The sequence below is a fragment of the Callithrix jacchus genome, chromosome 15 (genome assembly GCF_049354715.1).
Source record: "Callithrix jacchus isolate 240 chromosome 15, calJac240_pri, whole genome shotgun sequence".
NCBI lineage: Eukaryota > Metazoa > Chordata > Mammalia > Primates > Cebidae > Callithrix > Callithrix jacchus.
This window is the reverse complement of record NC_133516.1, coordinates 99148063-99166962: the sequence shown is the minus strand read 5'-3', so window position 1 is coordinate 99166962 and position 18900 is coordinate 99148063. Positions and strand designations below refer to the sequence as shown.

General features: G+C 44.3%; 1 pseudogene; it reads right to left on the bottom strand.

Moving 5' to 3' along the window:
• Positions 1-7217: 7217 nt before the first annotated feature.
• On the bottom strand, positions 7218-8867 carry LOC144579616 (elongation factor 1-alpha 1 pseudogene; annotated as a pseudogene).
• Positions 8868-18900: the final 10033 nt, after the last annotated feature.

The window sequence follows — 18900 nt, the reverse complement described above, 5'->3', positions numbered from 1 at the left end:
AGATATACTTACTTTTAAAAAGGCATTATCAAACTAGAGTGTGTCTGAGGGAAAGTGACTAGGTAGAAAAGTGCCTTAAACCCACATCAGATGAAGAACTGATGAAAGAACAGACTGTGTTTCACAAAGAAAAGTGAAGACTCGGGTCTATTAATAGCCAACCTTATAGGGTTGAAAGGCCATTGTGTTGAGGGAAGAAATAGACATTTTCTCTATGGTTCTGCAAGAAAGAACTGCGGACATTAGGGAAAGCTATTTTTGGTTTAACGTATGAAAGAATTACCTAAGAATTAGCAAGTTCAATAGATGAAATCAGCTGTTGCCATTATGCGATAGTAAGTTCCAGCAGTAGGTTAAAACCCCCATCAGAGATTGTGAAAAGGATTCCAATCAATCAACCAATCAAGGGAGGTGCTAGGGCTTAAATGTTTTCATGCCCCCAATGCAACAGTATTAGGAAGCATGGCCTTTAAGAGGTAGTTAAGTCATGAGGGCTTTGTTCTAAAAACTGGTATTAGCATTAGGCCCTTTAGACCTCAAGGCTGGAGGAAGCACCCTTTTGTCCTCCCACTCCTTCCACCATGTGAGGACACAGCATTACCCCCTCCAGAGGACAAAGCAACAGGCACCATCTTGGAAACAGAGAACAGGTTCTTACCAGACACCAAACCTTCTGGCCTCTGTATCCTGGACTCCCAGCCTCCAGGACTGAGAGAAATAAAATTCTGTTCTTTATAAATTACCTAGCTGTTGTTATTTTGTTACAGTAGCACTAAAGGACTAAGGAAGCTTTGTATGTACCAGTAGCAATGGTGGAATATGAACTAAGAGGTATGTGTAACTGAAGCCACTATGACTGAAATACAAAACTTAAAAAAAAAAGGAAAGGAAAATAAATAAAAAGGATACCTGCATTAGAGAGGACTTCTATCCAGAGATTCCATGCTTTAAATTTCTGTGTAACTACTTAGAATTTGGGGTTCATTGCAAAGCCTTCAAAGCCTTTTCTGGTTATACCATTTGTTTACCCTTCCAAAGGAATCAGTTTCTGACATGTTAGTGGGGCTCTTTTGAAGAAGGCAAGGATCAGAATGCCCGTGACACACTTCCATGGTTTTCTGCAGAGGAAACTGACCATGGTGAATCCTTAAGCTGACATACCTCAGTTCTTCAGCTGTGTTATCCTGCCACAGCACAACAGCCAACCTTGCCAACAGTGGGAAGTGAACCCGAAGGCAAACAGCATGTATTCTGGCTGGTGCTCTATGAATAGCATGGCGCAAAATCTGTGTCAAAACGGGGATGATGGAGATTAACTGAAGGAATGATATGCCATCTTTGGGTGATTTTTGTTTTTACATTTAATGCATTACCATTAAATGTAAACCATTACATTAATTGGTTTGAGCATTTGGAATATGGAGCAGAAGCAGAAGATACCCAGAGAGAAAGTTGACTGAAGATGTTGTGAAAAGCCATTGCGTATACTGAAATTAGAAGTGGGCAAAAGCTGTAAGACAGCTGTAACAAAAAAGATAATAAAGCATGGGAAGGGCTAGCTGGTGGGAATAAGGACTGTTGAAGCAGCTTGTATGTATACCCTTGCCAGAGTTACCTAACGGCACTCTACTGCTAAGTTGACGTTAAGATAATTCAGTTGCTCAGGACCATCTTGGATGTTTGGGGGAATTCCGTTCTTTGAGTAGTATTCCAGTCTCCAATATCAACTCTTGTGCAGCTCTTGTGATTGCCCTTATTTCTATGTGAATCTCACACGACACTTTTCTGACTTTTCTACTAAATGAAAGAAAAGAAGGTTTTAGTACTACCAGCAGCCTGGGATAGAGCCCAAGAGGCTTATCACAAGCTCAGCAATTCTCTGCAGTCTGATGTTGTTTTCATCTTCAAAATTCCACGGGCATTTTCCTCCTCAGGAGATAAGGATTATTTTTTATTAAAAATGTTTCATTCGTTTAAAATGGATAATTTACAGAGACATGTCATATTTTTTGTTTCAGTTAGTTCCCATAATTTTTGGCTAATGCCATGTAATCCCTTGAGATCTGGCCACCTCAGCTTGAGAAACATGATCTTACAATAAACTTATATTACTTGAGGTTCTCTGGGTGACTATTCCCTAAAGATCCTAATTCATGCAGTCACTTTAGGGCGATATGGATGTGCGTGTGTGTCTGTGTGTGTCCTATTCCAGAATGTTATCTGAATTACAAAAGTCAGAAAACAGCATTTTACGTGTTTTAAAAATACAAGCTGAGGCAGGAGAATTGCCTGAACCCAGGAGGCGGAGGTTGTGGTGAGCCGAGATTGCGTCATTGCACTCCAGCCTGGGTAACAAGGGCGAAACTCCGTCTCAAAAAAAAAAAAAAAAGTTGTATATGTAAATAATGTGTTAAACGATGATGATTCTCCAAGCCACTTTTTTGTGCATTGCTAACACTGACTTTCTTTAGAAACTGGCTTATCCTTTCCGGGCATTATTACAATGCATGCAGTGGACAGAGAACCCACTGACGACTCTGCACACCAGTTCACTTCAGAAGTCTTTATGGGACCAGGCTCAACAATGGAAGAGGACTAAGACATGAGCCGTGCCCTTCAGGAGCCCACAGCCTTGAGAGAGAAAGGGACTTGTAAACATACGGTGACAGTGCGGCGTGATATGTGCAAGACGGGAAATACGTACTGGGCATCAAGTCAGGAGGCTTAGAGGTGTCCTCACAGACGTGGTGATTACTGGACAGGACTGTCGCAGTTAAATATCAGAGAGGAGGATTCCAAGCAGAAGTACTCAGAGGTGCAGAGGTGTGAACCAGCATGCTGCATTTGAGGGACAGCTTTACTTCGGAAGGACTGGGAGAGATTAGAGGAAATGAATTGTAGTCTCAGTGAGAAAATAGGATCAGGCTAGATTCAACTTTTCTTCTCTCTGCGTGACCTGAGGCAAATTATCTGGCTCTAAAAGCCTCCATTTCTTTATGTCTAAAATTTCTTCCTAGAGCTGTGTTAAGATTATGGACAAAGACCTGGCCCCTAGCACTCAATGAAGACTAGCAGCATGGTGTTCATGGGGTGTGACATGGTTAAATACATGAACTGGGACCTGTGGTCTTACAGGACCACCTCAAACTCACCACCCTGCAAACAACTGTGAACCAGGGGCATAGCAAAGACAGCAGTGTAGGTGGGGTGTGTGTTATGTAAGACAGACAAAGAGACAGAAAGACCACCCTGGGAAGCAGGAAATTAGTTCCACCTGTGTCTCCTACTTTCTGACACCCTGCCGATTATATATTTAATGTAGTTTTCTTTCTTTCTCTCTTTCTTTCTTTCTTTCTTTCTTTCTTTCTTTCTTTCTTTCTTTCTTTCTTTCTTTCTTTCTTTTTCTTTCTCTTTCTTTCCTTTCTCTCTCTCTCTCTCTCTCTCTCTCTCTCTCTCTCTCTCTCTCTCTCTTTCTTTCTTTCTTTCTTTCTTTCTTTCTTTCTTTCTTTTTGAGGCAGAATCTCACTCTGTCTTCCAGGTTGGAATGCAGTGGCACAATCTCGGCCTCTGTCTCCCAGGTTCAAGCAATTCTCCTGCCTCAGCCATCCAAGTATGGGATTACAGGCATGCAGCACCATACCCAGCTAATTTTTGTATTGCTAGTAGACACACGGTCACACCATGTTGGCCAGGATGGTCTGGAATTTCTGACTTCAGGTGGTCCAACTGCCTCGGCCTCCCAAAGGGATACTTAAATGTACTTGAAAGCTAGTACTGCCCCTTTTCTTCTAACCCTAATGCCTGTGCTGGTCAGCCATCGAGCTTATGGGGATTGAACATGTTCCCTTCCACTCTCAGAAATCCACAGAAGCATGGCAAATGAACACACCTATATGAGTGATGCTCATTATCATGGAACACAATACACTTTTAATAAACGTCTTAACATCAAAGTCCAAACAGATATCTTTCTGGTTTTTGATAAGACAGGATCTCAAATTCATGTGTCTGAAAGCCAGTCTCCCCAAACTTTGTCTCCCAAGCTTGCATCTCCTTCTCTGCTCCCCGTGCTGGCCAATGGCATCATTATACACCCAGCGCACAAGTCAGGAAGTCAGGAACTTACAAGTCATCCCTGACGTCCTTCCTCTTCACAGTTCACTCAATCAATCTCCAACACTCAGGAAATCCAACTCTAAAAATATTCCCTCCTTTCTTACTGTGGCTTCCTCAGTTCAGGTCCTTATTACTTCTTGGCAACATAATTGGAAAAGCTTCTTCAATGGACTCCCCGTGTCCAGCAAAGCCATCCCACATGGTGACAGAGAGATTTAAATTACAGAACTCCGCTTAGAATCATTGCAGGGTGCTGCATGGTCTACAAAATGAAGCCCAAACACAGGATTCAGGTCCTGTGGGCTCTGACCCTGCCTCCCTTGACTGTCTCATCAACCCTCATGTAACGCTTTGCATTTTATGTTCTGATTATGCCAAGTCACTGGTTCTTTCCCAGAAAAATGCTACCAAACCTTCAAGCCTTTGCACCTGCAATCCCCTCTGCCTAGAATTTTGCTACTCAAAATGTGACCCAGGCGCCAGCACCATCAGCATCACCTGGGGGCTCGTTGGAAATGCAGACTCTCAGGCCTCACCCCAGAACCACCGAAGCAGTAGCCACATTTGAACAAGATCCCCTGGTGACTCATGTACACATTAAAGTTTTGGAAGTGCTGCCTAAAAGGTTCTTGCTCCCTGCTTTGCCTGTCTCACTGGCTCTCATCCTTACAGACCCTTGCTCCCCTTGGCATATATTAATAACATTAACCTGCACTTTACAATTGAAATAAATGTTGTGCATAGCATATACCATCTATACTCAGAATTAAAAATAATTTGGTATGATGCTTTCACTCTAATATTTAAAAGACAAGTAATATGAAATCAGATACCTATTTCTCTATATTTATTTTTATTTTATTGTACTTTTAACCATACTTTAAGTTCTGGGACACATGTGCAGAATGTGCATGTTTGTTACATAGGTATACACGTGCCACGGTGGTTTGCTGCACCCATCAACCCCTCATCTAGGTTTTGAGGCTCACGCGCATTAGCTATTTGTCCTAATGCTCTCCCTCCCTATTTCGCTATTTAAATGTGTTGGTACAACTATACTTAAAGATATAACAAAGTAATGAGATGTCTGATTAGAATCACTGGGGATTGACAGATGCAAGACTGATTCAGGTATATTACATTGAGCACACAAATACCACGAGCAATGATATAGTCACAGTGTGATTTTCCAAGATGGTAAACTGCTTTCAGCAATGTTCTGGAGAGAGCAAAACAGAATATTCCTCTGATTCATAAGGGATTCATATTTCTGGAAAATGCAGCTTTTATTAAAATTGTGTAGAGTAGGCTTTGTGCATATATGTGACATGAGTTGGGTTTTAGGTTCAGATAGTTATAACCACATTTTTACCTACATGGATACCTTGTGGGACATTTAAACATCATGCTGGATGCAGGATGATTTTTTGTTGTATAAGATTAAATCATAGCACAGCAGGACATCTCACATATCTGGCCTTCATCCACCAAATGCTGGAGCTGTCCTGCCATCAGTGACCACCAGTAACGACCCCTAAAATTTCCAAACTTTCGAGGGGCCAATGACTTTCCCACTTGATCTGCCTGTACTATAGTTTGGATATTCAACCCTCTAAACCTCATGTTGAAACTTGATCCCCAATATTGGAGGTGGGGTCTACTGGTAAGTGTTTGGGTCATAGGGGCATATTCCTTATCAATAGATGAATGTCTTTCCTAGGAGAAGAGGGGTGAGTGTGAGCTTTTGCTATTAGTTCCTGAGAGAGCTGGTTGTTAAAAAGGGCCTGACATCTCCCTCCCCTCTCTCTTGCATCCTCCCTCTTGCCATGTGATCTCCACCCACACCAGCCCCCCTTTGCCTTCTGCCATGCGTGGAAGTGGCCTGAAGCCTTCACCAGAAGCAGATGCTAGCACCATGCTTCCTATACAGCCTGCACAACCATGAACCAAATAAAATTCCTTTCTTTATAATTACCCATCCTTGGGTATTCCTTTATAGCAACACAAATGAACTAAGACAGCCTGATAACCTCTAGAACTTCCTTCATGCCTCAATTGAAGGAAGGAAGCCATCTGAGGGTGACACAGTTGCCCTCTCCATCCCTGGCGATTTCCTGGTTCTTTCCTTCCATGGTGCTGTCTCAGCATCCCTAAATGTAGTGATAACCCAGTCCTTTTTAGTGCACTCAGCTGTTAGCAGAGCAGGAGTCTCCCTCTCTCCAGCTTGAAAAGAGAGAAATTTGTCGTCTTGCACTTGTGGAGGCCAGAAGTCGGAAGTCAAGGTACCAGCAGAGCCACGATCCCGCTGAAGGCTCCAGGGAAGAGCTGTTGTTCTACGCTTCTCTCTCAGCTTTTGGTGATCTCAGGTATTCCCGTGCTTGTAGTTGCATCGTGTTATTCCTCTGTCTTTATGTGACATTTTTCCTCATCCCTGTCTGTCCTCTTTTCATAAGGACACCTGCCATACTGGACATCCATCACACTGGCCCATCCCACTCCAGTATGACCTTATCATCCTCTTCCTCTTCCTCTCCTCCTCCTCCTCCTCTTCCTCCTCCTCCTCCTTCTCCTCCTCCTCCTCCTCCTTCTTCTTCTTGTTCTTCTTCTTTTCTTCTTTTTCCCTCATTAAACTTTTTTAATGGGTCTCAAAATTCTGTGACAATTTTTGACCAAGTTGTTTCCATTAAAAAAGTACTGATTTTGGCTCAAGCCTGTAATCCCAGCACTTTGGGAGGCCGAGGCGGGTGGATCACAAGGTCAAGAGATCGAGACCATTCTGGTCAACATGGTGAAACCCCGTCTCTACTAAAGATACAAAAAAAATTAGCTGGGCACGGTGGCGCGTGCCTGTAATCCCAGCTACTCGGGAGGCTGAGGCAGGAGAATTGCCTGAACCCAGGAGGCGGAGGCTGCGGTGAGCCGAGATCGCGCCATTGCACTCCAGCCTGGGTAACAAGAGTGAAACTCCGTCTCAAAAAAATAAATAAATAAATAAAGTACTGATTTTAAAAACTAATACTTAAAACTGCCACACACAAAGTAGTAAACCAAAGTGGTCCACAAAACATTCTCCTTTCCTTCTCAAGGTTTTACGATGCATTGTTATCATTGACCAGTCTTTTACTACTAAACTTAAATGCCCAGTGGAAACCAACAGTTCTGAGACCGTCCTTCTTCCTCCACCACTGATTAACACCAGCGTGGTAGGTATTAGGGGTAATATTCATTTAGCCTTCTGAGCCTTCTGGGCAGACTGGGTGACCTTGCCGGCTCCAGCAGCCTCTTTGTCCACTGCTTTGATGACACCCACGGCAACTGTCTGTCTCATATGACGAACAGCAAAGCGACCCAGAGGTGGATAGTCTGAGAAGCTCTCAACACACATGGGCTTGTCAGGAACCATATCAATGATGGCAGCATCACCGGACTTCAAGGATTTAGGGCCATCTTCCAGCTTTTTACCGGAACGACGGTCAATCTTTTCCTTCAGCTCAGCAAACTTGCATGCAGTGTGAGCGCTGTGGCAATCCAGTACAGGGGGATAGCCAGCACTGATTTAGCCTGGATGGTTCAGGACAATCACCTGGGCAGTGACGCCAGCTGCTTCCACTGGTGGGTCATTCTTGCTGTCACCAGCAACGTTGCAACAACAAACATCCTTGACAGACACATTATTGACATTGAAGCCCATATGGTTCCCAGGAAGAGCTTCGCTCAAAGCTTCATGGTGCATTTTAACAGAATTCACTTCAGTTGTAACGTTGACTGGAGCAAAGGTGACCACCATACCAGTTGAGAACACCAGTCTCTACTCAGCCAACAGAAACAGCACCGATACCACCAATTTCATAGACCTCCTGGAAAGGGAGGCAAAAGGGCTTGTCAGTTGGGTGAGCCGGTGGTAGGCTGCAGTCCAGAGCCTCAAGCAGCGTGGTTCCACTGGCATTGCCACCCTTACGGGTGACTTTCCAACCCTTGAACCAAGGCGTGTTAGCACTTGGCTCCAGCATGTCACCATTCCAACCAGAAATTGACACAAATCCTACTGTGTAGTTGAGGTTGTAGCCAATTTTCTTAATGTAAGTGCTGACTTCCTTAGCGATTTCCTCATGTCTCTTCTGGCTGTCAGGTGGCTCAGTGGAATCAGTTTTGTTTACACCAACAATTAGTTGTTTCACACCCAGTGTGTAAGCCAGAAGGGTGTGCTCTTGGGTATGCCCATTCTTGGAGATACCAGCTTCAAATTCACCAACACGAGCAGCAACAATCAGGACAGCACAGTCAGCCTGAGATGTCCCTGTAGTCATGTTTTTGATGAAGTCTTTATGTCCTGGGCATCAATGATAGTCATGTATTACTTGCTGATCTTGAATTTCCACAAGGAGCTATCAATGGGAATACCATGCTCATGCTCAGCTTTCAGTTCATCCAAGACCCAGGCATACTTGAAGAAGCCCTTTTCCATATCAGCAAGCTCCTTCTTTATTTTGTCAATGGATCTTTTGTCGATGCCACTGCATTTGTAGATTAGGTGGCCAGTAGCGGTAGACTTGCCCGAATCTACATGTCCAATGACAACAATGTTGATATGAGTCTTATCCTTTCCCATTTTGGCTTTTGGGATAGTTTTCACGACCCCTGTGTTCTGGTGGCAAACCCATTGCGTTAAAAAACAAAAAAGGGAACTTCTCTTCTTAACTTTACTCTCTACATCAGGAATGCTTCTTAATTACTTTTGCACCCCACAGCGAATCACACAATCTAAAACTGAGTAAATGTTTTTTAAAAAATTGTGGAATAAATGACTTTAAAAATTAAAAAAAAAAACTGTGAGAGCATGTAGATAAGATATTGTCATCCATTAAAGTGGAATGTTTCCAATATATCTATTTTACCCTGAAGATAGTATGATAAATATGGACATTTGGTAATCTCTCTTTTCTTTTCTTCATTATAACTTCAACAACTTCTCCAATCTCTGCTCTTATATTCAACATACTCAAGTATCGATTGTGTGCCAGGCACTGAACTACAGATCCTTTTGGCAAATTCACAATGCATCATGAGAAACAGCTACATACATTACTTGGTATCGTTAAATGTGACTTTATACCTCCCTGGTGGCACCAAGGGAAGGAGTGATTAATTCTGACCAGGGGATTTGGGGAGGACTTTTCAGAAAACAGTTCTACACAGTTCCAAAGATCCACACTTTCCATATATAATAGCAGAAAGATTCATATTTTGAAACTCTCATATAAAGGCAATATGAAGAAATTTGTGATTTATTCACTAACGCCACTTTTCCAAGTCTCTCAAAATAACTGAAGGCAGGCATTCCCCCAAAGGTTCATTGTTATAGGTGTAATGTATAAGCCCTCTGTTGGGTGACCTGGGGCCCTTTTTGCAGACCTCATATCAGCTGTTAAAACTGACTTTTCCAAATGGATGCCATGCCACCATCACAACACTCTTCTTAAACAGGTGATTTGAAATTAATCTTATTGTCCTTTTCCCACTAGTGCATTGAGTTTGTTAATTGTATCCTGAGGAAATTTACCACTAAAACATATGCTTCTTTTAGCTGTAAATATATTTTTACTTTTAGGGGTGGGTTAGGGGATGGTGGTAAAAAATTAAAATTAAAATACTTTCGACATGTTTAATCTTTAATAATTACAATAACATATCTTTCTGCCTCATTGTTCTCTGCTCCAGAGTATTCCACAGATTCTGCCATGCCTGATCCATGTAACAAACATTTGTTAAATGAATTAATGCATGTATACATAGATGAAATGGTTATTTTGCCATTTGTTCAGAGCTTCAGAATTTTTCTTCAATTTACTAAGCTTTAAGGAAGTAAAAAAATATTAAAGAGAGCAACCGGGAAGGTTTTTGTTTTTTCTAGTTGTAGAGTGAATGCTGTCTTTGAGGCACCGAGGACTCAAGGTCAGGGAATGCTGTGACCTTCCGAACCTAGCACAAAGGTGGCCTTTTTTCCCCCTCCTTCTCGTCACTGGTTTCATGAGCTGGTGCCAGCTGAGTCTAGATGGTGTGCCTTTACACTTGAATGAAACACTCCCTGCCCTCAGTTCTGGGAGCTCCACTCTGCTGCCTCCATCTGCTGCCTCTGATAAATGCTCATATTTTAAATATATTGCTATCAGCTCACTCCCAAAGTGGTTTGCAGGCTCTCCATATAGCAAACAATCCCACTGGCACAGAGCCACTTTTTGAGTGGGAAGAATTTGGGCAGACAGAAGACATATATCCCAGTGAGGAGAGTGAAGACAGAGGAAATTGCCTGGAGAAGCTAGTGACAAAGACCATGGCTGTGTCCTACAGGCGTATAGAGTCCCTCGGAATCCGCGTAGGGCTCCACAGCACCTCTATGGAGGGTGAGCACATCTGAAGTGTGGCCATTTTGAGCGTGGAGTGGATGTGAAGTTTCAGAAGCTGCATTGCTTTTCTCTGAAAACCTGTTAAACATTAGCCTGCTCTGCTGACAACACTCCATTATTAGCAACCTCCTGGAAACTACGATACACAGGAATTTGCCTCCAGCCCTCAAAGCCTCCTCCGGCACATACACCGTTTGTGACACTCTTCCAAGTCCCCCTGCTAGTTTCAGCTGGCAGTTGCCTCCCTTTCAGTATTTCTTCCTTCCAGCAACTTATCTCTAGCCAACATAATCACCACTTGCATTTGGGAGGATGGAGTAACACAGTGTGGAAGGTCTCCCTGAAGAACACGATCACAGCAGAAGCCACTGGGGTAGACGACATTCTCTCAACAGTTGCAGTCATAGAATATTAGAGCTAGAAGGGGAGTTAGGGTACATTGAATCCAATTCCTTTATCCTAAAGGAATCTCAAATTTTCATGTCCCAAATGGATTCTTTAAACCCCTCCTCCTGCCTACCTCCCCTTTTGGTTTTCCTCATTTCAGCAGTGTGACTCCAGTTGCTCAGACCAAAAACTGTGGAGTATTTGGTCTGACAGCAAATCCTGCTGGCTCTACCTTCAAAACATGGCCAGTATCTAACCCCCTTCTTGCCTCCACTACTGTTACAATTCTGATCCAAGATACCTTCATCTCTCCTCCAGATTACTGCAATAGCCTACAGGTCAGCATGGGCAAAATCTGTCCTGTGAACTGCTTTGGTAAATAAAGTGGTATTGAAGCACAGCCCGACTCACTGGTTTACCTTGTCTCTGGCTCTTTCATGGTATAATGACAAAGTCAGGGAGTGGCCACAGGGACCTTGTGGCCTGAACAAATACTTACCATCTTTTGCCTTTTACAGCAAATGTCTGCTAACCGCTGCAATAACCTATTAAGTTCCATCCCCGCCTTCCTCCCCCTCCCCACCCCATGATCTATCTGATCTCATCTGCTGCTGTTCTCCTGTTTCTCACTTTGGTCTGGCCACACTGGCCACTCCCCCATCCCTTGATCTTCCTCTGTAAGCCAGGCAGGCTTGGGTTGCCCGGCCTTGTATGGACCTTTCCCTCTGCCTGAAATGATCTCTACATTGACATCTGCCTGGCTTGCTCACCCTTTACTCCCTTTGCACTCAAATGCTCTCTTCTAGTGAGCTTTCTCTGACCACCTTATTTAAAACAGCACCCCACTCACTGCTTTACTTCTCTCCATAGCATCTAACACCATTTAACATACCACATTTTCCTCATGAGGGAGCTTGCATTTTAGTGGGGAGATGGGGAGAGACGGCAGACACAGTAGGTGAGGTTCTGTTTTCCTGATATGCCCACAGTGTAGAGGCATGCGCCGGGTGTTTAATGAATGGATATCCTTTGAAGCACTAGTGCTATAGCGGAACACATCAGTGTCTGAGCAAGGATCTCCACAGACAGTTGTGCCTAGGGCAGTCACTAGGAACCACAGGCAGAAATGACCTGTGGAGTGACCTGCGGACTTACGGAGGTATTTCATCCTCCACTTTCCTACTTCCCTTTTTTCATTGCAGGTCTTACCACATCACCAGGGCCCTCATGCCATTCCTTGAGTCTGTGGTTTTCGTTTCTACAACACTTCAGAACACTGTTTCCTCTTCCACCCATCATTATTACCAAAAGAGGAAGCCTGGCACATTCTCTTCTAAGTCGATAGACTAATTAAAGCCCAAATAGTAATAAATAATAACGTCTCTACCTCATGGAAAATAATTTGCATTTAACCACCTTTCAATGCCTAACTCCGAAGAGGTGAGTTATATGGGAATTTCCAGCAGGCACTTGGCCTGGACCAGCTGGGGTAGTCGTCGACAGGTCCCTGAAGCAAAATCCAATCACAGCCCATGGACAGCTGTCCACTGTGTCTCTACGGGGCGGGTGCAGCCATAGGTATGTCCCCCTTGGAATGTGCATGCACACAGATATGCAGATGCCAATTAGGGACACTGGGAACACCTTAACTTCCATGGGAAAAAGCTGTCCCTTATGTGTGTTCACTACATATATACTATCAATTCTTTCCCTTAGCACTTTGATATGTTTTTGTCTAGCTTACAGTCCCACTAGCACAAAGCACTTCTTGGAAGAAAAAGGAAGCCAGATAGGCATAAGGCGCAGACCCTGGTACAGTTTGGCTGTGTCCCACCCAGGTCTCATCTTGAACTGTAAGCCCCATAATCCCCACATGTCTAAGGAGAAACCTGGTGGGAGGTGCTTGGGTCATGGGGGTGGTTCCCACATGATGCTCTCATGATAGTAACTTAATTCTCACGAGATTTGATGGGTTTATAAGAGGCTCTTCCCTCTTTGCTACTCACTATTCTCTCTCTTGCCATGTTAGATGTGCCTCTTCCCTTTCTGCCATGATGTTAAGTTTCCTGAGGCCTCCCTAGCCATGTAGAACTGTGAGTTGATTAAACCTCTTTTCTTTATAAATTACCCAGTCTTGGGTATGTCTTTGTAGCAGTGTGAAAATGAACTAACAGATCCCCAAAAAGGCAGGCAGGATATGGATTATTAGAGCACAAATTACAGGATTCTATTGGCCTTCTGAGGCCATACTCACCACACTCCAGAACACAGTGAGAGCTCTGAAGGTGGAGAGGAGAAACAGATTAAGAAGCACAACCTTTTCACTTTCAAAGGACAGAAAATAATCTCAATTCTCAGACTGTGCTGTGCAAGAAACCAGTGGACTTTCTCAGGCAATTCATTACTATCCGACAAAATTAAGAGAGTCGTCCAAACTACCAAGGAAGTGGGGTTTATCGGTTAGGTCTGACTGATTTGCCTATCAAGAGCCCTGTTCTGTCTCCAGGGAATGTAGCACTCATGCAAGCCCTCTGTAGAGAATCTGCTTACCTTTCAAGGACAGGGCAGGTTAGGATGAGCTCTTTACCTTAGTGTACCAGAAACAGCTTCAGGTGGTCTCGACCAGGTAGCCGTCACATATCATTTTCTTTGGAATTATGATGGAGCATGACTCATTTCTCCCCTACTCCACACACTGCCACGTAGGACCCACTGAATTTGCCACATGGTGAAATGGTTATTGATCTGTCATTCCTCCAGGGGATCCCCTAGTTTCATTTCCTTTCTTCTCTAGACAAAGAGACACAATTGTGTAACTACATGTACACTTTCTGCATTTTATCAAAATGGCATCTTGTAAATGATAACTCACAAGAGATTAGCACAGATGTCAGATACAAAGTACTTTGATGGACGCACACAAAAAAGGCATTTTGTACACGACAGTAAAACCAGTTTCTTAAAGTATTTCTAAACTCACCGAATATAGAACTAAAGAGATCCTCAAGCCACTTTGAAGTACACATTGGCTTCTATCTGAACAAAGGTAGAACATGTGCTGCTTTAACAGGAGATGTGAGAGACCCTGCTGTCCACATGAGAGGCTTCACTTGCAGCCGACTTGCTTCTGTCTCCTGGGTGCTGCACAGCCCCGACTAGCACCCGTGACCTGCAGCTGATACAAAACACCCAGGAGGCCAGGACGCAACTTGGGTTCACAGGGATTCTCCACTCTACTACAGGTGGATCCCTCCCGACCAAGCAAAGGGGACAGAGGAACTGATGATACTTTTACCAAGATAAATCATGTCCCAGCAGGCCACTTGTCTTCTGAGGTCAGACGCTAAGCCAGTGGCTCTCAAACTTTAGCATGCCCCAGAATCACCTGGAAAACTCAGTAACACACAGACAGCTGGGCCACACTCCAATGTGTCTCCTCTAGTAGGTTTAGGGCTGGAGCCAAGAATTTGCATTTCCAAGTTTCCTGGTGCTGCAGATGCTATAAACCCAAGTAGCACCCTTTGAGAACCACCCCTTTAAGCTCAGCGTGGGTCTAACTTTTTTCTTTCCTGCTACCATTGTGGTTCCCAGGCCCTGTGGCTGGGGAAGAGATGAGGGAAGATGCAGCTTCTGCAGGAGCAGTTAGCATGTGGGAGCAGTCAAACCCAGGGGCTGTTTCAAGACAGATTAGTGAGGGGGACGGGGCCTGGAATCAGGCAACCTTTCTCATGATTCCAGACACGTCTGTCTGTCTTGTCTGACAGTTCAAACTGGTTTATCCGTTTCACTTTTAAATCCCCCCTCAAGAGAGTCTGAGTCCATTGGCCCACACCCACAGCAATGAGATCAGTATTAGAGAAAAGATTGGCAGATGGACTCAGAGAGCTCACGTAGTAGCATCAATAAACAAACATCATGAGGCACAGTTTCTCAAGCGGTTTTGCACAAGTGGTCACAGCAGGGCAGGGAAGGGTGTACCTAGAGAGCCCTGTGTAGGCAGAAAACAGTCTTCTCAGTAGACATTCCTGGCTGCTTCGGGTGGAGGATTTATTTGAAATTGTCAGTCTGAAAGGCAGACAGCTACTATGCAGCTCATTTCAGAGAACACCCATGTGCTCTAGCCTTCATTTTCTTTTCCTACAAAACTTGTCCCTCCGAGGATACAAAAGGCAGTCTTTGGAGATCTATTTCTTTCTATACCTTGGCCCCAAAGAGGAATTACGGTGCAGTAAAAGTTGCCAATGGAGCTGGGATGAAAGGAAACAATGAGTCTGCAGAGCGGTTTTGGCCAATTCAAAGGTGTTTGTGTGAGAGCAAGGAAGTAGGGAGTTAGGTGGCTGCCGGCAACATCTTCGAAGGGATGGGCTGTGGTCATTAACTACCGTACATGGTATCCTTCAGGAGGGATGACACATTTACTTCTGTTTATATTATGTTTCCTTTGAAGGTCCGCTGGGACTCTGCTCTGCCTTATCTTCACTCCAGGACCTAGGCTGAGGGGGGCAGCTGCTGTCTGAGCATTGCTGATTGCCATGGCAGAGGGAAAGAAAAAAAAGAAAAAATTGCATGCTAGGCCTAGAAACTTTGGTACAGATGTACACAGTTATCAGAAGTTGAATGTTATCCACCCTACCCCCTCTACAAATTCATGTCCACCCCAAACTTCAGAACATGATCTTTATTTAATAGGGTCTTTGCAGGTATATGTAGCAAAGAATCTCAAGATGACACCTACATTGGTTTCTAAATCTAATGATGGATGTCCTTATAAGAAGAGGCGAACACACAGAGATAGAGAAGAAGACCCTGTGAAGACAGTGGCAGACACTGGCATGATAATGCTCAAGTCATGGAATGCCAAGGGCTGCCGGGTTAGGAAGGAAGGATTCTTCTCAGGAGCCTTCGGAGAGAGTGTGGCCCTCAGAATAGTGAGAGAATGAACTTCTCTTGTCTTAAGCCTCCTGTTCATGGTAATTTGCTATGGTCTCCCCAGGAAACTAACGCACTGGTCCAAACAGGTCCCATTGCCATACCCGATTTCAATGGCATGGGGAAGGATGGTCTCACAGTGCTGGACAGTCTCTCTCAGATCCACTCTCTTACCTTCCTATACTCTTCTCTGAGCCTGGAAAATTAAAATTCAAGAATTGTATAAATAGACTGCCTTTTCCTCTGGCTCCTGGTTAAGATTTGCCAATAGAGGGAGTTCAGAGGGAGGGAAGAGAGTGAAGTCATCTTCTTTGCCACCTGCCTCCCTGCCAGGCTGGTTGTAGTGGTGTTCCACTATTGAAGGCCACAGCTCCAGCCAGGCAGCTCCTCCTTCAGTTTCTTCTTTCTCTGGGGGTTCTGGTAACATTTCTTCCCCGTACTCCTCTAGGAAAGGGGTGCAACAGCTATTGTTAGCCAACGTGCTCCACCATCCCTTGTTGGTTTCCCATTGCCCCACTTACAACCTTGCAGACAGTCCTTTTATTAATCTCTCCTCAATAACTTCATTTGAGCGTGCCATCGGTTCTCTGCTGAGACCCAGCAGACACACACACCATGTACCCAGGAGGAGAGTCAGACATCTTTGGTGGACACAGTGACAACCTTGCTCAATTGAGAAGCAGCTGTAGTGCAACAATGGTGGAAAACGCAATGAGAGTGGCGGGTTGCACAATGGCTTTGCTTCCACTCCTCCCTCTCTGGCAGAGGAAGGAATGTGAGCTCTGAAGCAGGATTCAAACACCAGCTTCCCCATTTATCAGCTGTAGTAGGAACCTCACTGAACCTCAGCTTCTATACACATACGATGGGTATAACAATGCTTCCTTTATGGGGCTGTTGTGTGTTGTGTGTTTAAGGAAGAAAAATATGTAAAAAAAACAAAAACCTAGCTGTGGTAGGCAGAATAATGTCCCCCAAAGAGTTCCAAGCCCTAATCTCTGCAAACTTGTGAATATGTTACTTCACATGGCAAAGAGACCATGTGGATGTGATCGAGATTACCAACCTTAAAATAGGAAGATTATCTTGGATTGCCACGGGGCCCATCTAATCACCTGAGCACATAAAGGCAGACGTGGAAGGCAAAGATTTGGTCAGAGATACGGCACAAGAAGCAGAGACAGAAGATATCTAGTGTCCAAAGAATTTAATACACCACTCCTAGTTCTCAGATGTGCAGGGACTACCTACAGTGACTCAAAAGAGGCCTCTAAATACCAAGGGAGATGCCAAGATGGCAGCCGGCAAGGAAACAGACCTCAGTCCTACAGACATTGATTTCTGCCAACTACTTGGATTAACCTGGAAATGGACTCTCTCCTAGAGCCTCAGGAAGGGAAAGCAGCTCAGCGAATGCCTGATTCAGTCTTGTGAGACTTGAAACAGAGAAACCAGCTGAGCCTACTGGACTTCTGACCTACAGAACTGTGAGATAATAAATGGGTGTTGATTTAAGCCCCTACATTTGGAATAATTTGTTATGGTAGCAACCGAAAGCCAATCCACTAACATAGTGAGGTCTTGGTGCATGGCACATGCCCACTGCATGTATGTTATCTGCATTCAAAGAGGAGAGGCAGTTAAGTTACAAAGGGGCCTTCTCAGGACCCAAAACAGTATGTGCTCTCAAAGAAACAAGCATGCTGCGATTTACAATGTAACATAGAACCGGGCTTTCTCTAGTGCTTTCAAGCTGTCATGTACATGGGCGCCCTACCTGAATGGCCTCCAGCAGCAACGGTAGAGGGAGGAGTAGAGTATGTTGTGCATCTTGTTATTCATTTGACGAAAACTCATAGCAGATCATGTATTCTCTGTGGCAGGACACCCCGTTCCTAAAACCCTCGATCCTATTACCCTCCTACCTTGAGGCAGTTTCTGCTTCTAATATTTACCCCTAATTGAAGCACAGGCTAGGAAAAAATAACTATTTCCTGCTGCGGGGGCCTTCCTTCTGTTCCCCTAAGCCAAATCCACTCTCCACCCCCACAATCCCACACCAGTATCTTCCAGCTCCCTAACTATCCAAACCTAACCCTTGACCAGACAGCACAGATAGACCTTCGTTGCTCAACTGCTTTATTTGATGGCTGGGGCTCCTATGCCTATTTAGCTGGGTCAAGTTGAAACAGCATCCTAGGAAACTGGGCTCTGAGCCAGGTGTCAGAGACATGGGTCCATCAGCATTTAATCGCCAATGAAATGCAAAGAACAAGCAAATTAAGGGCTAGCCAATAGGCATAGACCTGTGCATCCAGCTTCAATCAAAATTGTTGACACTTCTCAAACTCAAGGTGCTCCTTCAAGGCCCCTGACCAGCAACTGGTGATTCTTTTGATAGCATTTTCACTGCCCTTCCAGGAGACCAATCTCACTATGTAAGATGATTATTATAATAAGGGCTAATATTTATTGTGTGCCTGCTGTGCCTCTGGCACTGTTCTACACAACTGTAAAGGTGTTAACTTATTAAATTCTCAAGCCATTTTCAAAAGTTAATTTCTATTATTTTTATCATCCTTGCTTTACAAATGAGTTCTTAGGAAACAAGGACTCAGAAAGGTTAAATAATGTGTGCAAGGTTAACAGGTAGTAAGTGGCTTGAGCTGTAACTCGGACCTAGGCTGAAGTGGCTCTGTATTCTCCACACCACACTGAGTTTTCTTGATTGATTCGACACACGTAGGTCTCCAGCAGGCACTATGTTTGACTTTGGAGATTGTGATGGTTAATTTTAGGTAAAAACCTGGCTGGATTAAGAGATAGGTGGTAAAGCATTATTTCTGGGTATGTCTCTGAGGGTATTTCCAGAGGATATCGGCATGTGAGTTAGTGGACTGAACTGGGGGATCCTCCTTCAATGTGGGTGGGCACCATCTAATAGGCTGGGTGTCTTGATAGAGCAAAAAGGCAAGGAGAGGCTCTCTTGCGTTGAGACACCCTTCTTATCCCGACCTTGGCCATCAGAACTCTAGGTTCTCCAGGCTTGGAACTCTGAGACTCG